The sequence below is a fragment of the Topomyia yanbarensis genome, chromosome 1 (genome assembly GCF_030247195.1).
Source record: "Topomyia yanbarensis strain Yona2022 chromosome 1, ASM3024719v1, whole genome shotgun sequence".
In the NCBI taxonomy this organism is placed as follows: Eukaryota; Metazoa; Arthropoda; class Insecta; order Diptera; family Culicidae; genus Topomyia; species Topomyia yanbarensis.
The window spans coordinates 212,403,595-212,429,891 of NC_080670.1; the positions used below are offsets into that span (position 1 = coordinate 212,403,595).

The 26,297-nt window shown below is 39.3% G+C and overlaps 1 long non-coding RNA gene across 1 annotated transcript; it reads left to right on the top strand.

Annotated features, from left to right (window-relative positions):
- The first annotated feature begins 9,265 nt into the window (after positions 1-9,265).
- LOC131691568 (uncharacterized) lies at positions 9,266-23,941 on the top strand. Its single transcript, XR_009305803.1, has 2 exons — positions 9,266-9,547; positions 9,627-23,941. It is a non-coding gene; the product is annotated as an uncharacterized LOC131691568 (long non-coding RNA).
- Positions 23,942-26,297: the final 2,356 nt, after the last annotated feature.

The following is a 26,297-nucleotide window of genomic DNA, read 5'->3' on the forward strand; positions in this document are numbered from 1 at the left end:
CACCAAGCGACGCTGTGGAAAATTTCAACAGTGGAAAGTTTCCACTATGAATTGTGTACTTCGATAATAAGAATTTGTATACATAGCCCGTAGGAATAAGGAAATATATCTGTCTTCGTAGAGAAACAAACACGTGCATTAAGTCATCCAAAAACCAGTAGTTGTTCGGTTATTATCTAGCTAATCTCAAAAATAATATTCCGTAGTGATAATATCACGGTTCGAACACAGTTCGACTCAAACTAGGATAAACTATAGAATTTCTTCGAAATTTCAGTAGCTGGTATTCTCAGACAAAAAACGAATTTCTAAAACATATCCGAAATTTCAGTGATTGGTTACCTGCTTTCGCTCAAATATTCTAAAACGACCTAGTTTTGAAGAGACCGACAAAATCATTGTTTTTGGTATACGAATTGTAAAATAGGATAAACTATGGAAACTAAGATGAACAATAGATATTCAGTGGTTGGTTTCGTTAGGCAAAAAACGAATTTCTAAAACATATCCGAAATTCTAGTGATTAAATCTTATCTCATTAATTCATGCTACTTTTGGTCGATGACGACTTCAAGAGACTTCTTACAAAATTTCGCAAATTTGTAATGCATATTGTAATATTGTGAAATTGCAGTGGTTCAATCTCCAAGAGCAAAAATAATATTCCGTAGTGATAATATCACGTATCAAAACATTTGCCTGAACTAATCTACAAAAAAATTGAAATAGAATTTGAAAGAAATCACAGTAAGCCGGTATCGTGCTTCACTGACAGTTCGCATACGAATAGGAAATAGAAAATATTGAGAAATTATAGCGATTGGTATGTTACAGAATTTGCAAAAATAATAGAAATAGAACTTAAAAAGAACTTACGGTGGTCGGTTTAACTTTAACGTTCGCACTCATGCGACCTTTGGTCATATGATGACGACTTTTCAAGAAATTATCCAGCTAATATCAAAAATAATATTCCGTAGTGATAATATCACGGTTCAAACACAGTTCGACTCAAACTAGGATAAACTATAGAATTTCTTCGAAATTTCAGTAACTGGTTTTCTCCGACAAAAAACGAATTTCTAAAACATATCCGAAATTTCAATGATTGGTTATCTGTTTTTGGACAAATATTCTAAAACGACCTAGTTTTGAAGATACTAACAAATGCATTGTCTTTTCGTATACGAATTGTAAATAGAAATATATAGAGAAACTACTGTGGTTGAATCGGTGTTGCAAATTCGCAAAAATATCCTCATTCATGCGATCTATCTCAACTAATCAAATCAATTTGCTTTGTTATTCGAATTGCTTGATTGTCAGCAAGAAGATGGTCTTTAACAAACCAAATCAAAAAACGAATTTCTAAAACATATCCGAAATTCTAGTGGTTAAATCTTATCTTATTCACTCATGCGACCTTTGGTCATATGATGACGACTTCAAGAGACTTCCTACAAAATTTAGCAAATTTGTTATGCATATTGTAATATTGTGAAATTGCTGTGGTTCAATCTCCAAGAGCAAAAATAATATTCCGTAGTGATAATATCACGCATCAAAACATTTGCCTGAACTAATCTACAAAAAAATTGAAATAGAATTTGAAAGAAATCACAGTAAGCTGGTATCGTGCTTCACTGACAGTTCGCATACGAATAGGAAATAGAAAATATTGAGAAATTATAGCGATTGGTATGTTACAGAATTTGCAAAAATAATAGAAATAGAACTTAAAAAGAACTTACGGTGGTCGGTTTGACTTTAACGTTCGCACTCATGCGACCTTTGGTCATATGATGACGACTTTTCAAGAAATTATCCAGCTAATATCAAAAATAATATTCCGTAGTGTAATACATCTAATCACCTATCTCTAGCTCATTCAAATTAACTACCTCGGCTCGGTACACGCCTTAGCGAAACCGTCCATATGGTTCGCATGTGTCGTGAACGCCGAGAAACACCCAGCTAAAGCAAAATATATTCAATTGTTTATTGATAGAACCTTTCGCTTTACAAGCGTTTTTCCCTACGTCCAGTGCTATCTATGGGCACACACCCTCTGCCCGAGTAGCGACCAATTCTAGGTAGCCTTTCTGTCTCTCTCCAATTGGCTTTACTCAGAATAACCAAAAATACAAACATGTCGCGCAACATGCCAGCGCATATAAAATAAGCCTTGGGAATTAATAAAACCACATTCTTAGTCTTACCTTATACAGAGCGAGCAATCCTTACCTTCGAAAAGTCAAAGGTAGCTAAAAGCTACCAGAGTAGTGATAATATCACGGTGCAAACACAGTTCGACTCAAACTAGGATAAACTATAGAATTTCTTCGAAATTTCAGTAACTGGTTTTCTCCGACAAAAAACGAATTTCTAAAACATATCCGAAATTTCAATGACCTAGTTTTGAAGATACTAACAAATGCATTGTCTTTTCGTATACGAATTGTAAATAGAAATATATAGAGAAACTACTGTGGTTGAATCGGTGTTGCAAATTCGCAAAAATATCCTCATTCATGCGATCTATCTCAACTAATCAAATCAATTTGCAATATGTAAGTCTTTGTTATTCGAATTGCTTGATTGTCAGCAAGAAGATGGTCTTTAACAAACCAAATCAAAAAACGAATTTCTAAAACATCCGAAATTCTAGTGGTCAAATCTTATCTCGTTCACTCATGCGACCTTTGGTCATATGATGACGACTTTTAAATAAATTATCCAGCTAGTCTCAAAAATAATATTCCGTATCGTATCAAAAGATTTGTCTAAACTAACCCACAAATTTAAAAAAAATGAAATTTTAAAAATAGGAAATATTGATATGACATATCGAGTGACACAAACTAATTGGAATAGAACTAATCACCTGAGCTCGCTCTCACCTCATTTCGTAACTCACTGAACTAGAATAAACACAATAAAAACGTATGTAAAGAAAAACTACCTGGCCTCGAAATAAATTCGGGTGTTAACCTAGCTTCATCAATGAATGAATCCTGTCATCATAGCTACATCTCCACTAATAATCACCAATGTTAACTGCACATTCCTGTAGAACCGATCACTGTTCGAAAGTTACTAACACGACGGTACCTGGTTTCTGAATACATCCAACAAGCTCAGGTCATCTGCTACATCCGATGTTCAAATTGCCCATCAGGAATCAGTAGGGACTGGCTCGAACGGTATGTTGTTGATCGGAGATTTGTGCCTTCCACCGTTGAACCGTGATAAACGAGCTCAGACCGTCTGCTGCATGCGCTGTTCACATTGCCTAAACATATTCACACCGTTGAATGTGTTCTGAAAAATAGAAAACAAGCTGTGATGAGTATTTAGATTTCCAATCTGCATTGTGCTGTACTGTACCTTTTTTTTCATTCATTTTTTAGTAATGGTGACGTCGACCATTTAGATCGAATGGTTTGTTTTTTTTTCTTCTCGCCAAAGAACGTGGCCAAAATCATTCTAGCTATTGGATGCTAGAATCACACCGCAATTTTCAAACGCCTCTCGGACGTAAAATGACGTAAAATTGCTTCTGCATCGAACAATAGTTCGGGTACTTCCTTACTGGAGAATTTTAAGTCACCCTCGGTAAAAATTAAACCACTTTTGTCAATTACAATCAACAACATTTTTAGATGCACTTCTTATGATAGATTATGTAAACACATTTTGCTTCTGTGTTGCTTTGCGAATCGACCACACGGTCTAGCTATTAGCTGTGCACTGTTGTTTCACTGTTAAAACCCGAATGATGCTGACTACGGATCCGAGTAGGTTATTTATGTCCACCGAATGTGTTCGTATATTCGTTCTTTAGCCGGTAGGTAGTCGCCGTTGTGTGCACTAATACTTCAACACACGAATTGACAGCCGGCGTTTTTGAACCTACTACCTGTTGAGAACGTTGCAGTTCGATGGGTGGTAAACATCAGCTGCGATTGGGTACGCATGTGTTGGTTTAATCATTCCGTGTGTGGAATGGACGATGAATTCAGCAAATTTCTGGAATGTTCGGTTTTGTTGGTAGTTGTGTTAGATGATGCTTCTCGTCCCGAAACGCGGGAAAGCAGCGTTGCTGCAATGGCGGATGCATAAAAAAATTGCAGGCGGGAAGTTTTTTTGGATCAGACCAAATTTGAAAAGTTTTTTTATTGTTTCGGAATCTCCCCGTCACTAGTTCCAAGCTAGTGTTAGTTACGGACAAGAAGAATTTGAAACACAAACTTTTAATGTCAACTTCTACGCGAGTAATAATTTTTAAAAAGCCAAGCCCTTCGAGAGAAACTATGGTGAATCGTTGACAACATAATTTAATTTGTTGGACCATAATGGTTTCACGAATCCTTTTCGTTTCGCATCGGTCCTAGAAAAGAAGTATTACAAATATATGGGAAATGCCGAAATCTTCTGAACAGTGTTGCTATTTGTATTAATGAAAATGGAATCTTGTTAATTTATTCTATGCCGACAATATTTTATATCTTGAATCCACTATATTGATGAAGGGAACCGATTTTCCATGTCATGGGTGTTTAGTAAGGTTTGATGAAGCCATTTTCTGAATAATTTTAGATTCTAGTGTGGCTTCTGTCGTATTTTTGTTACAGTTAATTAACCACGTATACGGTAAATGCATGATAATCATATGTTTCGCTTTGCCGCAATTTCAGTTTCAGTTCAATTTAGTCATTTTTACTTTTTTAACGGTAATAATTTTATTAGTCAAAAGTAATGACAATCTTTAGCTATAAATATAGCAACACTGCCAAACATAATTTCGATATCCCTGCAGTAATATTGCGTACGGTACAAAAAGTCAGAATCAACCAATCAGGAGCTAGAACATTCTGACGTAAAATTGGAACAAAAACGCCCCCCCCTATTGTCACGTCTTGTCTTAGATAGAAGCAAGAGGGTGAATGTTTTGACGTTTCTTTACAAAATGAGTGAAGCCAACATAGAACATTGCATGGACATGTATAACTTTACTTTTCTGACAGTTCAGAGACATTCAGAGTTTACCAGTAAGTTTAAACCTGGCTTAAGCACTAAACGAGGGTGAAAAAATCGGCCCTCAGAAAATTTTTGATTCCACCCAGTGCAAGGAACTTGGTTCAAATTCTAACACCATATAAACCAGCTTGCTGAACTGTCATTTTTTCGATCATTTCCCAGCATTTTTGGCTGGCTTCCCCAGTAAAGTTCAGCCGGAAATGAACCGGAATTCTGGCTGGTTCTAGTTCGTATTCTGGGTCCTGGCTCGGCTAGTTGTCAAAAATGACAGTGTGCGCGCTTTAAGCACCCCCGTGAATACCGTGAAGCTTTTGCAAAGCTTCGCACTCAATGCTGGCTTGATGCTTTGGTTATGTACGGTGGTATAGGCCGGTGTCCTTCATGAACAGAAGAAATACCTCCTGCTGGACCGGATCGTTGGCCAACACGTCCCGTAGGGATCCCGTCAGGTTCTATTGCCACCGAAGGTACTCGAGGTCCCGACAGTTACAGAGCAGGTGCTCGATGGAGAGTCGGTTGTTGTACAATTCGGAGTTGCCTCTGATGCTGCTGTGGCCGGAAACCCAGCATGGAGTGACCAGTGGGTCTCGGTGGACTTCGAAGGGGTGTGAGGAAGTGCCGAATGCAAGGTCTCTCAAGACGGATAGGAAGTTGGTAAAGATGACTGTTTGTGCGTCAGGGTTCCAGGAGACTGCTTGGTAGTAGCCCGGAGGCTCACCGCACCGCTCCGTGGTATACTGGCCCGAGAATAGTGGCCTTTCGAGGTTTCGGCATGTTAATTCGACATTGACAGTGCAATTCTGCGGTTATTTTTGGGGTGATGGGAGCAGATTTTGCGGACCAGCCGCTGTCTGCTTTCGCAGTCCTTTTTTAGTCGACGAAAGTTAACGTAAGCTCTCAGTCGAGGGTAATTCCACAAGAAGACTAGTTCCTTCCGATAGGGAACGATGGTGTTGTTGAGGTGGATTGCCCTGAGGTGCGCTAGGTGGTGAGAGCCGCAGTAGTGTGTGATGGTGCACTTTTCAGCAGAGATGTTGAATCCAGGAGTGAGTGTCCATCAACCGTTGGCGTTGACGGTCGCCTGGAGTGATATTCGGGTACGCGGGATATTGACGCAGATCGAGGTGTTTGTGGTCATTCAGCCACGTGGTCAATCGCCGGTTAACCATCCTCTCCAGGATGGTTAACCGGCGGTACAGAATGGCAAACTGATTGGCTAGAAGTCGCCAGTGGTGTGCGTCCCCCGGCATTTTTAGGGGTGGGGACAACGTGTGTCAGATTCCATTCCTCTACGAAGGACCCGCCGTTGAATGATCGGAGGGATTTGTAGTCTGCTTTTACGCTGGATGAAGGCAGCAGGCAGGGCTTCATCGGAGGATGAGGATTGCAAGTGGCATCCTGTCCTGTTCGCAATTGGCTTGAGAGCTCACAGCTCGGCGGTCAGGGAGTCCGGATGGATGCCGGATTACTTTCCTGGCGGCATTCCTGAGCGTTTAAATGTCGTCCGCTTCTTGCTCCCGAAGAGGTTAGGCGGTGTTTTCTGCAGCTTTCCGACGGGTTTTGTTGGCGACTTCCGGATTCCACCAGTGTGCGGCTCGGTGTGGTGGTGCTGTAAGTTGATGCGGAGGATCCTCTCTTCCACCACGTTGCTTATATTATGTCCAACGGTTCGGTTGGCGAGTAAGTGCGGTACAAATCAAGCAGGTTTTATACAGAAGTGTCGAGTACGTCCCAGTCAGCGTTGTCGTACCGCCATCGTCTGTGTTTATTTCGATGGGATGGGATCGAGCAGTGTCGTTAGCCGTGGATCAGCCACACAGTCCAGCGACGGAGTTGGTGGCCAAGGTGGCGTCGAAGGCAGAGGAGGTGTTGTCGTTGTTGTTTCGCTCTTAGATATGAAAAAGGGACTCAAATATTATTTCACGGCAATAATCCGCATCAGAAAATTCAATACCCAACAACAGCTCGAACGTTAGGGCCAGGAAGTGCGAGGATTTTAGAAACGGCGCTTTTTCCAACTACCTAGGGCAAGCGTATCGAATCAGTTCGTGTCCCAAGAGTGGTATTTGATGGATCAGCTACTTCCTACTAGCTGTCGTTTCAAACTGGCCCAACGATCTTTTGGCAATTCTACCCCGTTTCCGAATCCTCGGATTTTATATTGGACAATTCGAAGATGTTTCACCAGATCGCATACATCCGAAAGACAATACTACTTCTGATAGCTCAAGAGCTGCAAACGGCTACGTACGCTCTGAGGCCATCGCCATTCCAAGCAACGATGGCACTCAAGCAAGTGTCTGTTGATCACAATGAAGCGTTCTAGAAAACTGCCAGGGTCGTTGACGTGGAAACTGTCGTGGACGACAACCTAACGGGGGCAAATTCTCTAGGTGGAACAACGATAAACTGACGGATTCTACCAGCGAAGTAATGTTTTGGCACTTACAAGTGGTGCGCGAGCCACTTGCAACTGTCTGTAGTTACCGACGACAACTCAAAGAAAACCTACTTCGGGCATGACGTGGAATGTAATTGAGTAGTAGTTTACAGTAACGGTCTACGGTCCGGACTACGACGACTTAAACCAAGTGACCCACGGAAACTTGTGAGTCAGCTGGATAAGAAATTCGATCCGCTGGGCTATTTCGGTCCACTTATACCAACTGCAAAGCTAATCTTACCAAAAGTTGAAGAGTTACGAATCGATTGGGATGTTCAAATCCCTCACAACATTGGCTCTGAGTGGCGAAGTGTGCGAAATGAAATGATGGTCATGACTGGAATGAGATTGTCAATCGATTCCGATCGAGCTGAAACACTTGTTCAAGCTGAAGTTTCTGGTTTCGTGGAATGGTTAGAAATAAGGATTCACAAGCTTAGAATCCCTACAATGACGATTGATTTTAGGTATTGCCAGATTCGGCCATCAGCGAAGGTGAATGTTTATTTCAAAAATTTTTTGGCGAAGCTTATGGTCGACTGTATTCAGATTGATCACCTAAGGAATCTACGTGGACCAATAAGAGTGATACCTCGGTAAGAGACTGTCAAGCGAATTTTTATTTTTTGGGACTTCCGATTCCGGAGTTATGAGTCGATGAGTACGGTCACGTACAAATCGCCCACGAAACCAGTACCACCATAATAAATGACTCAATATTTCGAATGTGTTGCTCTAGATCACTTATACTCAATATAATTGACCACCTTGGATGAATTTGGAAGTCTTAGGAGGTGGGAAACCAAGTCAAAATGTCTTCAGGATAGCTAAACTGATTTCGAAATAATTTATATTATTATATCGGTGTCTACAGAAAGCTACTTTAGTCATATTATTACCTTCTGGCAGTTCCAAAAACTCTACGAAGTGACGTTGGGAGCGGCTTGAAACAGTGTTCGTTCCGAGGTGGACGACTTAAGAACCTCGCCAGCTATTCCCAAGATAGCAGTACTATCAAGAAGCTAGGTATTGCGGTCCTGCAAAGGTGGTCGTTTCCGGGTACAAGAGAGTGTTGCCATTTCTAACTACAAGAGAATCTGCAACGGAGCCTATAGAAACTTGTTTATGTTGTAACGACATTTAATTAGCAAGGGACTGGAAGGTGTGAAATATTTTTGAATATTATAAGATTCATAGTACTCAAGGAATCTATCTGAAACTATCTGTCGTGTCTATATTTGTGACGAAAGACAACCTACGGCAAGACAAATTTCGTTCAATGGCCTCTTCAAAAGAATGCCAAAATATTTCAAATGGCAAATTCCATCAAAATCTTTTTACCGGCCCTTAAACGGTCAGTATAGTTGTCAATACTAGAGAGCATTGACGAAAGGAACGGAAAAATTGAATTGTGTATTGAAATGAAATTAACGGATCGATGGGAAGACCATCAACCGTTAATATATTTACCGCTTTTCACTTACCTACCTACACGAACGCAAAACAAATATTCTACACCCTGTCTACCCACACTCCTTTTACAGTAAACGCGGGTAGCCTAGAGCAATGTTTCAATAGCCTACCGATCACCAGCATCTAGTTTAACCCGCCTAGCCGCCTTTTCATTTACTGGGTATACCCTCGCAATTGATATCCGCAAGAATGCAGCCGTTGGTCCTCCATGCATGTATGCGTGTGTACATGCACGTATACCGTTCAGCTACCCAAAAGTAGCATACAAAAGCCTGCTACGATTCGTATTCAGCACCATTATCAATCGTGCAGTCGGCGAAGAAAGTGACGGAACCCGTACACGGGTTGGCCTAAAATGGCTAGAGGAAAAATAAAGTGAAAATGTAATCTGTTGTCCTACTTGTTCAACCGGTTACCTAGAACGATGGTTAATGGTGCGTTTTATGCACTGGAATGGGTGAAATTAACTCGACGTTCAGCATTCTCGATTCGATGTGAATGAAATTAAAGATGGCCGAACAAAGATAGTGTGGAGTGAAAACGCCTATCCTAAAGTGATTGATGGCGTGCTGCCGACTTGCTGAATTTCAGGTGAGTTTTATTGCATGGCTTGACGTGTGTTCGTTGAGATCTTTTATAAAACCACATCTTTTCTATGTTACGTTCACAGAACTCGCCCCTTGAAAGATCTTAGCAGCAGTGGCATAGCGCTAGTAACACGCCAATCATGGGTCGCTGACCTGAGTTTCGGATGCTTTACTGCAAGCCAGTGCAGTTCTGTCGGTTCGTTGAAAGCAAAATCAGCAATCGTTTGCTGCTTCCTCTAATTTGGTACGTACAGCGGAGTAATAGTTTCCATACTGTAAGAGAAAAATGCTTGCCAAAAATTTCCTCAAAATACGCAGTAGGATTACCCTGTTAATTCTCATCAGGAACGGCTAGTTATTAGTTCTAAACGAAAGGCGCAATTTAATCATCTTGAAGACAATCACCTCATGATTCTGCGTAGGTACCACAACAGAAAGAATAGAATTTGAGATAGGTAACTATTTTCTAAGAAACCAAAACCACTTTAATTTAGGTTAAGTTTTATAAATTAATTTTTTAAACATCAGAGTGATTCTGCTTATCTCTTCAAAACTAGGTCGTTTTAGAATATTTCCGGAAACAACAACGGCTAAACAGAAGTAAACACGAAAATGTAGACCACTGAATCATTGTAGTTTCTCAATATTTTCTATTTCCTATTCGTACTATCCTGGTCATGGCATAAAATGTTGCGCTTGTTGTCATCGTTTGTAGTTAAGTAAGTAGCAATTGGGCATTTGTGATTAGTTATTTGTTCGACCGATTAGAATGAGATCTTAGCGAGAAGTGACTGATCTTGAAATAGGCAGCTATTTTTTAAATATTCTGAACCATTGTTTATCCTTAACAAGAGTTATTTTCCGTAACTTCCTGCACTGTGTCTGCTGTTTAAAATTGATTATTTTCACAAGTTTTTACTTGCAAAACTCTAATGTTTCTATGTCGTAGATGAACCAAAACCACTTTAATTTAGGTTAAGTTTTAGAAATTCTATCTTTAATAGCTGAAACCGATATCACACTTTCACTTTCTCACTGTTAGGCCCCAGCCAGAAATGTTCGCGTCCTAGGCCTCAATTTGCCGTTTTCCGCTGTCACCACATGAATAGTTTTATTTGTCGGTTAAGTCTTATAGTATTTCACACGACTGACTGACACCTCGCGCGGTGCGCGGGTCACGAACTCCTAACCACTATGAACTGACTAAAAAAAACTTTCGCACTCGCGCCTGTTGCGCGTGCGAACACTAATTACTACTTCGACTTCGATTTGACCCAAAAGACTTTTATCATATCGTCTGTGTAGACTTTACTCTGAGAGAGTCTCAGACCTAAACAAAACATTCTTTCCACGCTCGCGATAGTAAAGACCCCGGTGGATGAATCAGTAGTTCATTATGACTCATACTCGGAGGCCTTTACTTTCTACAACAGCGTCGCCGTTTGCTGCTACTGTGTTTGATTAAACAAAGTGTTTATGCGTTTCCGTAAGCATATGGCTTGGAAAGCGCGAGTGCATCAAAATATCAGCTTAGCTTAAGGCTGTAGCTGGTGATGTAACCCAGGAAATTAAGTTCCCTGGTGCACCACTTGGAGAAATTTGCCAGGGTTGATGCTGGCCGAACTATGGGCGCTGCACTCTGTTCATCTCTTCAAAACTAGGTCGTTTTAGAATATTTCTAAATGGTTTCTCGAAGCTATCGCGAAACTGGAAACCATTTAATCAACCACTGCGGTTTCTCAATATTTTCTATTTCCTATTCGTAATATCCTGGTCATGGCATAAATTGTTGCACTTAATGTGATTCAACTTGTGCAAGTTGGTCGTCTTTAGTGTGTCTTACTTACGAGGCATAAAGACGATCAAGTCTTGAATCGTCTATTTCGATGTTATTACTACTATTTGTTTTCGAATCATTTTAAAATACTACGTATGACTCTTGCCATCTTCTAAATTGATACGAAGCAATGCTTCCGATACGTGATATTATCACTACGGAATATTATTTTTGTGCACATTTACGCTTGTTTTGCTCGACACTTATTCGGTTCGAAGGACCAAATTTTGGCGCTTGACTGGGGTGATAAAACCACAACCATGCCATAAAACACATTTTCACACTAATCACATTCACAAAAGCTACCAACTCAGGTTGAATTACTGCTTCTCTGTTGTTTTATTTTCATGTTTTAAATTCTTTTTCTTGGTCCTGACAGCCACTGTAAACCGACACTTGAAGGTTACGCTGGAAATTGGCCTACTGCGATTTCTTTCAAATTCTCTTTCGAATAATCTGCAAGGGGCAGCCCAAAACGGGAATGCTTTCGACGCGTGATATTATCACTACGGAATATTATTTTTGTAAACATTTACACCTGATTCACTCAACGCATATCCGGTTCGAAGGACCAAATTGTGGGCTTGACATCGTGCGACGAAGCTACAGTAACAATTAAGTAAGGGGTAGGTTTGTCGCAAAAGAGAAAATCTTGTGAATAGCCGCATTATTACTCTGTTAAGAGATCTTACACGATAGTTATAAGTGGGACGCAAGTGATATTTTGATGTACCTCACTCGGGGGTATGGTTACGAATGAATTTTATTTTTCATTAAACCTAGGCTAAGGCTGGGTCGCTGCAGTGGCTGATGTTTACAAACGTAGGTTGGTATCCACCACAACTCACTTTCGTTTTTATTGAAAGGAGAACCGTATTACACCATGCCGCTCGAACGTTAAACTACGACACACCCAACTCGCACCGATCCCGGTCGGGCGATTACTGATTATTGTTTGAGCGCTTTCAGCTCGTCACAAAAGATTTTTTTTGCACATCTCCGAGAGAAGCCCGAAGATCGCGAGACCTACAACCCAAAACATTTCTATTATTCTCTTGCGAACGGTCGGTCACTAGTTTTTCACGACCGCCGCCGACATAACTCAAAATAATAAACTATTGCGTCATGAATGAATTTTCCTATGGAATTGCACTTTTCATACAGCTAGTTTTCCGAAGTAATTGTGTACTTTTATTTTATGTTTTCTTTCTTGTTATCACATCTCTTTTCCGTTTGCCATGATGTAGTGCTTTGAGTTTACTTTTCATTTTATTTACCCATGAATTATTTTATAAAGACGATCAATGGTTTAAATAACTTTCGATCTGGAACTGTATCCAGTTGGGTCGGGCTTAGTCAAGAATAAACTCATTTCTTCGTTTAGCTACAAATACCTTTTTTGACACTTTTGCCGGAGTCGAATAGTTTTGTCTCAGTAGGCATGTCCAAGCATTAGTGCTCCGATCCCACCATAAACCGTTTCTTCACTGTCGCTGGCTCATTAGACAAATTCCGTCACGGTCGTCATGTATTAATTCCAGTGTGTATTTATTTATTTTAATCGCTGTATCACCTTTTACATTTCTTCCTATGTTAGTGCTTTAAATTCTTAACTCTTCCTCAAACTGGCTGTTTTCTGTTGGCCAGTCTAGTGGATAAACTGATACTTGAAGGTTGCGCTGGAAATTAGACTACCACGATTTCTTTCACATTAAATTTCAATTTTCCTTGCAGCCAATTCAGCATTGCTCTCGCTACGTGATATTATCACTACGGAATATTATTTTTGTAAACATTTACACCTTATTCGCTTAACGCATATCCGGTTCGAAGGACCAAATGTTGGCGCTTGACTTGGTGCGATAAATCCACATGTCATAAAACACAATTGCACACTGACCACATTCACAAAAACTATTGTTTTAAAACACTTTTTTTACGGAAACGGTATATGTCACAGTGCAAAAATCCAGTTGAAGGAACAACTACTACGTTTTTGCTTTAATTTTTTCTACTTCATTGTTGCCCAGGTTGAATTGTTTCTTCTTAATGGACAAATTCCAACCATTGGTCTTCCACTATGAATTATGTCTCCATTTATTGTTTTATTTACATGTATATTCTTGTTTTAAATTCTCGTGCCAACACTATTTCCTGTCAGCCAGATTAGCAGAGAAACTGACACTTGAAGGTTACGCTGCCTACTGCGATTTCTTTCGAATTCTGTTTCAATTTCTACTGCGAAAGGCAACCAAAACCGGCAATGCATTCGACACGTGATATTATCACTACGGAATATTATTTTTACGAATAAACTATACGCAAATAAATTCCATCATTCAGCCATGTTTCAGTGAGGACAATTACGTGCTATGTACGACTACTATAAACAACAAAAATAATGTATTTTGTGACAGTAGCAATTATCTGCGCTACGATTGGTCCGTGCTATTACAGCATTGCTACCCACGCCCCAAATCGCATCAGCGTCTGGTGGGTGATTCAAATAATTTGGTTCATTCTTGTGTGCGAGCAGCTGAGCTGGGTAATGTCAGAAACCTAATCGAAGTGAAGTAAAATACAGTTTCGGCTGTTAATACGATTACTGCAATGTTTACTATCCTCTGAAAGGTTTTATGAAAACCAGCAATTTCGGTATTTCTAATGGAACTACCGAAATAATTGTACACGTATAGCGAATGGCAAATTAATTCTGCTATTTGCAGGGTTACCGCGTGAGAATCAGTATGTTCGAATATTTGAAAATCGATGTACGATTGGAAATAACTGGTTTTCGTATAACCTTTCAGAAGATAGTAGAAATTTTAGCATCCGTATCAACAGCCCAAAGTGTATTCTACTTCACTTCGGTTATGTCTCTGACATTACTCGCTCATCTTTTTTCGATTCGTCTGTGTTGTAACTTATCTCACCGAAAAAATACGTTCGATCCCTGTCACGGTCGCCATGTAGGAACGATTAGTGCATATGGATTCGCTTTATGTCACATTTAGTTTTCATGTGATGTATTAACGTTGCTAATCAACTTATGCGCATCAGAAAGTCATCTGCGCTTAGGGAAATAATCATCCTAGTGCACTTGGATGACACATTCGCTATCCATTTGCTTATTTGCTGGCGTCAATCCATGTCACGTGGGGTGTCAATTTGCTTACAAAGCCGACGAAATAAATTTCGTCATCACCTTTTCTCGTACAACCGACCGTAAATATCATTCCGCTCTTTCTAGGCTATTTAAACTTACTGACAGTTGATGCGTCTGGGACTTCCTTTTGGGTGACAAACTGTGACCTTGTTTATTTCCTCTATGACATTCGGTGTAATCATCGGAATTCCTGGTCTGGCAGTACGAATCCGGTCCGAAGGCAAATATTCTAAAGAGATTTCGCTATATATTTCTATTTACAATTTGTATACCAAAACTTCACCGAATTTGCCGATCTCTTCAAAACTAGGTCGTTTTAGAGTATTTCACAATTTCACAACCTTGTGACAAATTGAGCTCAAGAAAAAACCATCAATACATTAGATTATAGGAATTATTTCTCCACATTATTGAAGGTTTTGTTTGATCCTACGAATCAGCATCTACTCATTGTAGTGTTGTTTCTTCTTGTGATACTGTAAAAAGGAGAAAGGCGCTTCCTTCCTCAGGTTTCTTTGCGGATTGTTTCACTTCAATTGATATGCGTAAAAAAAAACCACAGCTTCTTTTTTTCTTTCTTGGTCAGATTTGGCGTTTCCGCCCACTATTGTGAATTTCACTCACTATGTAGCGGTGCTTTTGCCGCTGTCACCAATCATTTTCTAACTATAACTATCTGAATTGAGAATTCGGAACGATGAAATAATGTCCCAGAGCTTATCGTCTAAGCTCACAAGGGAAGAAGAAAGGGAGACAAAACAGCAAGTTGCAACTTGTTGTCGGGTTGCTGATAGCTCAAGCAGAGCTGTGACGCTGAGGAGGCGGCAGAAAATCCAGGTGTGGTCTGGAAGCTTGGACAATTTTACGACTTGCTTGATGAACGGAACCATTATATGGGTACTACGAGACCTCTGCAGAGTTGAGTTGTAGACATTTATAACCTCTTCTCCTTTGCTTTCTCGAACCTTCGATGGAATTCAATCCAGTGTACGAAAGAGATAATACGCAGCCTACCCTCCAGGCGCCTTGAACAGATTCGGATTTTGATCGGAAGAAACCCTCCACCATTAAAACAGTGCGCGTCCGAGCAAGGGGAGTTGCTTTCTGTATCGAAGACTGGAAATCAATTATGAACGTGCTGTTGGGTGGACAAAAAGCAGAAGTAAGTTCAGGTTCAGACTGAGGAATAGAAAACAATGATTTGAATCTTTCTTTTAATGTGTTCTGAATGTGCACCGCCATGTCATACGGATGCTTGGTCATCAATCGAAGCATATTTAGCATAATAAAAGCTGTCATGACGATTCCATAGGTTTTCTGCTTTACCTGTTCCTTGAGAGATTGTGCATCAATTTTTAGGTCCAGTTTTTTGTTTATGTAAATTCGTGGCTTTCGAAAGTCCAACTTAGTTGTGCGAAGGCGGCGACTTTATTAAGTTAGGACTTGCCACTAATTTACGTATGATTGTCTTACAATGATAAATCACCGCGAGACTTCTATGAACCTTTACAATTAACTAAATGCGTACAAATTACCTGAGGAATGAGTATGGAACACTAGTTAATTCTAATGTTCTCCTGATTTGTGAGTTGCGTACTCGTTTAGCGCTTAAATAGTTTATCATTTCTAAATAAGGAAAAACTAATTTTGATTTAAATGAGATAAGATATTGAATTATTACATTGAATGCTGGTAATTATTTCGATTTCTTACACTAAGCAACCAGAAAGAATCTGTTACACAACTTCCGTATACATCAACCTCAGCGAATTTGTCAATCTCTTCAAAACTAGGTCGTTTTAGAATATTTACATCCAATCAATTACCCATCACTGAAATTTCGGATATGTTTTAGAAATTCGTTTTTTGGTCAACGAAACCAACCGTCTAAAATTTCGAAGAAATTCTATAGTTTATCCCAGTTGAAGGTAACTGTGTTCGAACCGTGATATTATCACTACGGAATATTATTTTTGGCAGCAGATACACGGTTTCTTAAAAAGTCGTCATCATATGACCAAAGGTCGCATGAGTGCGAGATAATAAAACCACACACTGTAAGTTCTTTTTAAGTTCTATTTCTATTATTTTTGCGACAACCAATCATTGAAATTTCTCAATATTTTCTATTTCCTATTCGTATGCTAAGTGTCACTGAAGCGCGGTACCAGCCTACTGTGACTTCTTCCAAATTTTGTTTCAATTTTTTTTTGCGAACCGTTTCAGTTATTTTTATGACACATTTTATAGATGAAACCACTGCAGCTTCACAATATTACAATATGCATTACAAATTTACGGAACTGGGGTCTCCCGAAGTCGTCATCATATGACCAAAGGTCGCATGAGTGCGCCGCGTAGAAAGATTCAACCACTGAAATTTCGGATATGTTTTAGAAATTCGGTTTTTGGCCAAAGTAACCAACCGCCGGAAATTTCGAAGAAGTTTATCCTAGTCTAAGTCGAAACTGTGTTCGAACCGTGATATTATCACTACGGAATATTATTTTTGTAAACATTCACACCTGATTCGCCTCACACTTATCCGGTTCGAAGGACCAATTTATGGCGCTTAGCTGCTGTTTTGATATCAAGACCTGACATTGTTTATATATTCCTTGTTTGGACGTGAGTCTTTGTTTTTTCCCTTTCTTAAGGATTCGTTATGAACGTGTCAACTGGAAAACAGACAGAGAAAGAATGGCCGGAACAGTGAGAATGAAGAAACGGTGAAGGCTCTCCTTTATTGGAAATACTGAGAAAAGATATGTCCTCAAGCAGGAATCGAACCTGCGATCTCCCAGTCTCTAGTTAGGTGCATTAACCACTCCGCCATCAAGGAACTGTGATGATGCCATCACATGTTCCCAACAGTTTTTTGTGATCACCGCTCCGCCTCCAATACCTCCTAATTGACCCATCGACCCCCAATGTCTCCAATAAGCAGATCGTCACCTCTCCCTCTCACCGATCGGACCAAATCTCTTTCGTTATCTATTTTTAGGTCCAGTGGACTGTGCTCAAGGCTTGAGATATTTATTATCACTGTTTGCCCCATTTCCTAACTCAGTCGCCACCAGACAGTTGGCAGTGAAAGAGCTATGGAGGGGCATGTTGATGTCTGCCCTCAAAGCCTATCAGCAGAAGCTAACGACAAATCCAGCCGTTGATGGAATTTTATATATTCCTTGTTTGGACGTGAGTCTTTGTTTTTTCTTTCTTAAGGATTCTTTATGAACGTGTCAACTGGAAAACAGAGAAAGAATGACCGGAACCCAACTAGAGACTGGGAGATCGCAGGTTCGATTCCTGCTTGAGTACATATCTTTTCTCAGTGTTTTCAATAAAGGTGAGCTTTCACCGTTTCTTCATTCTCACTGTTCCGGTCATTCTTTCTCTGTCTGTTTTCCAGTTGACACGTTCGTAAAGAATCCTTAAGAAAGGAAAAAACAAAGACTCACGTCCAAACAAGGAATATATGTTTACCTTCTTTCTGGGCAGTATGGGCAAAGTACTAGCGGTAATACAAATTTTCTTCTTGTTGCATCGTTTAACCAAATTTTAAAACTTTCTGACTTCTTTGAAATTTTTGCAGCGCGGTCAATTTCATTAAAATGCTCAACCACGCTCGAGATTTCTCTTTCGAGTTGGTGGTTAATTTGAATAATTTTCTTCATCTAGATTTTTTTATTGCTACCTAAACCCTGCTTTTTTGTTAGGATTTGATTACTATTACAGTACCTTATGAACTTTTCGGTCCTTCCATTTCTCGCCTACGACTCTTCTGTTGCTGCTCCTGGGGCTGAGTCTAGTTTTAAATTCGCTCGTTGTCTGCTTTTCTCCGCCTCGAAGAAGCTTCATCCACTTCGTTCGTTCTTTTAGACCGATTGATCAATTTGAATCGTCGCTGTTAAACCGTATCTCGTCGTTGGTGCAAAACACTATCGCTCTTTTATCGGTCTGACAATAATTTCTTCGCGGGATAATTCACTCTTTTATCGGTCTCAATACGAAATTATGGAGTCAGTTCTTTCACATGAATAATTTCAGGGATATTCAGCATGTGCGTGGATGAATTTTATCAATCTTGAAGACCCTCCCACGGATTTTAAGAATCTTCCCCTATTCGCCAATATAAATTCCTCCATCCATTAATTTGAGGTTCAAAAGCTCTTAGAATCGATGAATTAGGTACCGGTTGATAGTTGGAATATAGGTACATTCAATCCCTGCCAATATAGTACACAAATAAATGTTCTGCCTGAAATTCTCGCGTTTTTTTTTGTAAAAAAAATTCACTTTGGGGGAAAATTCCAGACAAACCGTAGCTCGCCGAGAATGGATGTTAATAGTTCATGAAAGAGAAAAGTTTTCTCTTTCGTCTTCTGTTGTGATTTATAATCGACGATTAATGGTTTGTCCAGAATTTCCTCTCAAAGTGAACTTTGACAGCATGCTTATTGGCCCTTTTCAAAAAAAAAAACACGCGAGAATTTTTTGTACGTTAGCGCGATTACCGTGTTCGGCTGCGACACAACCCTAGAGCCAAATCCGGCGTATTCACGACCATAAATTATTATCAATCATACCTGTGTATCATCCCCGTCTGAATCCGTATCGACCGACATTCTGGTTGACAAGCTCGAATCTTCCGGTGTTTCTTCAACTCGTTCGTTTGAGCACACTGACTCTACTGTCCTTGATTGTTGTGTTGCTGCTACTAATTATTTAAAAATTTTACCACTTTCCCGAGGAACTCCATGTTGACAACGAGCGGTTCAAGAGAAAAATGAAACGTCATCAACATCTCGCATTACGTGCAATTCCCCAGTAAATTTCAACAGACAGCGTGCTTATAGACACTCATAGTAATAGACCAGCGAAGGTACTTTTATCGAGCCAAACGAACTGTCAAAATCCGGAGCCAAACGAGCATGACGTCATTCAATGCAAACAAGCAGAACAAGTATTGCGATTTTATTTAAAAAAACATATTTTTTTATTCTTAGTAAGCTTCACTTTTCGTGTACGTATTAGTATTTCACAATGTTATTTAGAAAGATATGTATTGTGTTTAATTTAACTACACAAAAAGCATTTTAATTATGCTCTTTTTCATCAACTTTGTGTTTCTGAAGAAATTGGATTTTTTTCTTTCTTTCCTCAATTTCTTGCTGCTCAGTATCAAACATTTAACTTCTCTTTTGATTCATATATTGAACAACATGAAAAATTATTTTGATAAAAAGAGATGATCGAATACAGTCGAGCACGCTGGAGCTTGCACATTTTTGGGTGATGCCAGTTTAACATGCTTGTTTTTTTAGTTGCCAGCTTTGCGGTTTTTACATCCGCGAGTCTATTACTATGAGTGTTTATAAGCGTGCTCAGTTCGCCATCGGCCGGCGACTGGCGTCGGGATGTTTCCCCACGTTCTAGCGGGCGGGTAGAAAGACAGAATAAGGAAAATGACGGTTCAGTGAATTTGTTAAAATTATTAATACTATACTGGAATCAGAAATGTTTTATTCCTTTTCAAAACGCTCTCCAAACTGTCCAAAAAAGTAACATTAAATAATTTAATAAAATGCTCTATGACGGCGAACAATCGAACATTTTTTTGAAATCTTGCCAATTAAAATATTCCTTAAGTTTGGATTCTATATGTTAGTATAGGACGAAAGTCTGTACCGCAAATTTGCGAATTTCATCTATCTATTGATGATCTATTGTATTGACTCTTTGTCTCGTTCTTCTTTGGGTACTCGGACATATAGAATACTCGTGTGAGGAAGAGTTGTGCAATGAGTTATTTGATCTCGATCCAAATGGATGCCCTTAAACTTTTTCGGTAAAAAAAGACATACGACTTACAATTTGCAAATTGATTTGGGCAGGAAGATCACCTATGAACCGTGAGATTTTTATATATGGCATCCTTACAGTTTGTTTTGGTTCGCTCATTTTGAGTTTTTTTTTGGAAACAGTTCGCCAGATATGCACTAGAAATTCACAGAACTGAAGTCCATTGAAGTCGTCATCATATGACCAAAGGTCGCATGAGTGCGCCGCGTAGAAAGATTCAACCACTGACATTTCGGATATGTTTTAGAAATTCGTTTTTTGGGTCAAGTCCATCCATCCGGTAAAATTTCGAAGAAATTCTATAGTTTATCCTAGTCTAAGTCGAAACTGTGTTCGAACCGTGATATTATCACTACGGAATATTATTTTTGTAAACAATCACTCCTCACTCGCTTAACACTTATCCGGTTCGAAGGACCAATTTATGGCGCTTGATGTCCTTTATCGAGGGAAAGTGCGGTTGCCATAATTTGAACTATATCTAACGATGTTCTATTTTTAAAGATGTTATCACTTTATACTTATCTAAACCTCTTTACAAAAAAGGATATCCTGGTTTCCTTTCTTATCGTATCAACTAATCCTGTTCCCAAAACAGCTGCTTGTAGGTATTGAGATTAATTTTACTGGAGCTACTCTTGATGTAGCCGCTACCTTGTTGCCGTCCACTCCTTCCTCATATTCATCTTGTGATGAATCTGACAGGCTATTTTGATCGCCAGTTTCGCTATATGCTCTTGCTCCTTATGAGCTACCTACCTACCCATCTACCTCTTATTAAATCTGTCTCTTTATCTTTTAATTTTAATACCTTTACGGGAACTTGACCTCCAAACTGTTGTGTCGAGAAGTTATTTTTCAGTTTCAGTAATAGTTATTGAAAAGATTTATTCTCCTTGCATTCTGCCTTAAACTCGAGCATTAAATTTTTGTTTTGCGTTTTGCAGACGTAAAAGAATTTCCTTGCATTTCCTTCCCGCTCTGCAGGTGCCTTTCTGTAATCCAGCACACGATAGATCGTGGCTTTGTCATCGGGTTTTATACCTAGCAGTGCAGTGGCCTTTTCTGTTGTTTGTCTACGCTACCGCCATTTTTGAAGTTTAAAAAGTTCCGTTTCTGGTTGCAACTTGTAACTGTTTTTTCTTCCCGTCTCATTTCCGGTTTACCATTCTCGGATTTACGCTGACAGGAACTTCGCTACCTCGTTTGGGCACGGTATGACCTTAGTGGAGACCTTAATGCTTCCTTCTTAGTTCGGATATTTGGAATTGACGGGAGCTATCACTATTACTTTTTAGTTACACTGAATTACAGCTTGATTTTTGAGTGCGCCAAGCCATTTTTTTGTACAAAACCTGGTTTCCAAGCACCGGACACGATTTATTATCTTATTCTTCTGTAACTGATTAATTACGGTCATCGAAGGTAATGAGCAAAACAACCCTTAGAAACCTCGCGTGTTTTTTTGTAAACGGCCAATAAGCATGCTGTCAAAATTCACTTTGAGGGGAAATTCCGGACAAACCGTAGCTCGCCGAGAATGGATGTTAACATTTTATGAAAGAGAAAAGTTTTCTCTTTCGTCTGCTGTTGTGATTTATAATCGGCACTTAATGGTTTGTCCAGAATTTCCTCTTAAAATAAATTTTGACAGTATGCTTATTGGCCCTTTTCGAAAAACACGCGAGAAATGAAGTGAACATTCTGACAGTTTGCGTGCATTTACCCAGTAAATTTTCACATGCTCCGCGATCCGGTAGCCCTCTAACGGCGAGTAGCGTAAGGAGTTATCCGCGTTTCATCGCGGCCGGTTGAAAGTAGTGCAATGATAGCAGGTTCCGATGATGGTTGTTTCGGATAGGGTTCTCTTTTGAATTAGCGGTGTCTTTGCTATGGGGGAGTACATGAGTAGGTGTCAGAATAGAACGTAAGTAAAAGGTGGTCAAAGAGTGCGTTTAAATATATATAGAAATGCGACGAAAAACATCTGCACTTAATTTATCTACCAAAATGTTGAGAAACCTTTTGATTTAAGTTAGAGCCGATTTTTCTTTTAGATTATTAGACTTCATGTGAAATGACTGGGTATACCAACAGTTTTCGCGATTGACCTGCTGGGTAGTCATGGTCGCAATGAAGCTGGTCTCTTGCTGGTATTCGAACATATAAAGGGTTTCGGCAGTCTCGATCCTTTAGCTTATTCGGCTTAACAAGACATACGGCTTACAATGTGCAAATTGATTTGGGCCGGAAGAAGACCACCAATGGATCATGAGTTTATTATGTGCGGAACGACGAGAGACAGATTCCAGAATAGCAAGTCCTGGTGTTTTCTCTGGTTTTATGAGAACTCTTGGAGTTTTGTCACTTTGAAACTTAGTTTATTCGAAAAATATTTACAAAAGATATCTTAAAGCTACGTGTCATATATCGTCGCGTGAAAGCTTGTCCCTTTTAGTCTTAAAGTTTGTTCCTATTCTCCTATTTTACGGCGTAGATTTCCTGTGGCTTTAGAAAGGTGCATTTCCTATTTGTTTACTTATATATTTGGCCCCTGCCTCTTCAAGACTGACATATCTGACCGAATTACGGATTTTTGCCTACAATCCTAGTCTATTCCCGTGAGAGTTCACAAGTATGCGGTTACATTTGTACTTCTCAATCACGGATTAGTTCAGATTTTGTTTACTTTATAGTCTCGTTTACTTCACTGGATAGTTCTAGTTTTTTTGATGGTCACTTGTTGTGTCTTTCAAACTATTGTGGTCTGTCTAATCGTGGTGTAATTTTGCCACAATCACTGAAATTTCGCGACCTATTGTCCACTAGCTCGGTTAACACGTGCTCACTTGGAAAATCAAACCTTACCGTAACTCAAATCAGGGTAAACGTTATGTACTACACAATATAGCATTAAACAGTATTTACCCAGTAAAACCTGATGGAATGCTGACTCGGAATCGGTTGCAAAAATTATTGATTCAAGCGGTATAAGTTTTCAGTCACCTAAACAATTAAATGTTACGAGTTTAAAGCATCTTTTTGCGACAGCAGATACATCGGATCTTAGATTTATCTCCAAGCACACACTATAACCACTTTAATAAAACTGTGTCGAACCGTGATATTATCACTACGGAATATTATTTTTATTCGTACCATTTCGTTTCACAGTAACATACGAGCACAGATGTTTGCACGCTCTTCAAAACTAGATTTTGAGTTTTCGAATATTGGCCAAAACAGAAACCAACTATTTTTTCCGGATATGTTCTAAAAGTTTGTTATCACTTTTCGTCGAAGATTTAACAAGTACAAGCTATTGTATAATAGCACTTTAAAACAGCAGGAATTAGAGAAACATCCGGAATAGTTTCGATGAGTTAGAGTAAAATTTCAATTAATTTAAATAATTAGCTATTAAGCAAGAGACAAAGAAACTTTAAGCATTTGAACAGCAGTTAGACAGTGTTCGTTTATGTAAAAATGCGCAAGAATCTATAAATAAACGAATTTTAAGAAAAGCAAAATCAACTCTATAACACCTACCTAAACAATATCACAATATCCGCTTCCGCACTCAAAATAAATCTGTCTAAATCAATACGGCCAGTGGATGTGAAATGAATGAGTCTACAAGGTAAGTTACAAACGCGTTTACGCGTTTGTTCGCTCATTTTTCAACTGGGAAATTCATATCCTTACCGACGCAGCCTAATCGGATACTTTTTCTATCCGCTATCCGTTCTCAAGTTACAGCTACAGTTTTAGTTGAAAATAAAGTACGCACTAATGGGTATTGAAAATTTGCCTACTCCTATTCTAAATCGGCCGGTTTCTTGTCCGTCTACTATCAAAATGTTCGAGGGATGAGAAAAAAACAACAGGATTTGTTGTTAGCGTTCTCCTCTTGCGATTACGATGCTATTGTTCTCACAGAAACCAGGTTGCGCGCTGACATACATAAATCGGAACTTTCAATGAACGTTTTTATTATTTAGTCTGTTTATTTGATAAGGCACGGTACCATTACAGCTTAATGGTGCCAATTTTCGTATTTTTCATTTTGAATTTCTTGAAACTAGAAGATTACAGATTTTTTCAAAACTGCATTTAAAAAGTAAGGAGCAATTGTTAGACTATCTTAACTAGAGATAAAGTTCAATGTACATGGGGAATAATTTATTAAGACTAAAGGAGGGGGGGGGGGTATAATAGTATAAATACATCTTAGTTTTAATTTTTAAGGGGAATGAAAAAGTAATTGAGAATTGACGGAGGCCAATAAGGGAACACAGAATCAAATTCACTTTTTCCAACAAACGCCCCCTCTTACTTTAGTGAGTCATTTTCCTGCATCAGCAATATATAGAGAAGAGAGAATGACAGAGAAGAGACGAAATTTACGGCAGTTTATGGCAGATCATGGACGGTACGCCTGTACTGCCAAGACAGCACGCAACGGAACGTCGGGTGGTCCTGATTGGACCCGTGGGGAATCCTCCAAATTGGGTCAGATCTTCAGGTCGTGTCGACTCCACTTTTCATTTATACCAGCACTAGGATGAGAGTGAAGAGTATCACGTAGTAGCGCTCTGATGTCAGTCGGCGCCACATAGCAGTACAGAAGACTTTTGAGAACGAGAAAAAGTCTTACATTGATATTATATGATGTCATATAACGGTGCACGCCCAGACAATGTGCTCGATATCGTGATAGCCGATACCGCTATCCACGAGCACAATACGCCGGAGACGTGCATCCAGCGTGAAATGGTTTGACATGAGTCGCGGTGACATCACAAACTGGATATACCTAGAGAATTTGTACAGCAGGTATGATGTACTACCTAATAGGTTGATATCTCTATAATATGTACTCGATGGACAGGGTAGTCATAATTGATTACCGAATTTAGGTAGACTTTTTAGTTTGTGCACTTTCCTGGGTGGCTAAGTAAATTATGCCTACATTCTACAAAACTGCACACACTCAGTAGTAGGTAACTTGAGTTCACCTAAAATTAGGTAATTTTTAAACAATTTTCAATTGATTTTACCTAGGAATCGATAAATATTATAAATATTGGAATCTATTAGTAGGTACCCATTTAATGGGTACCACGGCATTGCCATTTTTTAGGTATATCCAATTTATCGTGTAAACAGGTGTTTTTTTTGAAAAGGGCCAATAAGCATACTGTCAAAATTCACTTTGAGAGCAAATTCTGGCCAAACCATCAACCGCCGATTATTAGTGACAGCAGTAAACAAAAGAGAAAACTTTTCCCTTTTATAAAATGCAAACGTCCACTCTTGGCGAGTTACAGTTTGTCCGGAATTTTCTCTCAAAGTGAAATTTGATGGTATGCTTATTGGCAAACACGCGAGAATTGAACGAAATCGCTACAGAAAAACTGACTTCTTGCGACAATTTCCCACGCCAGATAAACAACATGCAGGAGAGTAATTCAATATGCAACTACCCAGTCACCGTGGCAAGCAGAAAGTTAGCCAGAGATGCCAGATACTTTTTTCAAATGTCTGCAATAATAATTTTAAAAGTCTGGGAGGAACAAAAAATGTCAGGAAAGCTAGTGTAACCAAAAACCATTATATTCAAAAATCTGTCAATATCTGCAACAAAACTAAAAAATATGCAAATATCTGCGTCATCGAAAAAACCTGCAGCTAAAATTAAAAGTCTGCGAATTTGCAGACATGTCTGCAAATCTGGCATCTCTGAAGTTAGCAAAAGTTGAGCAAAGCGAAATTGATGCTGGCAGAGTTTCTGCGAGCATTTTGCGCGGGAATTCTGACAAAGAATTCGTTCAAATGCAACAACCGTTTCTGAGAGAAACGGTTAAACCAACCGATGCTGTTCAC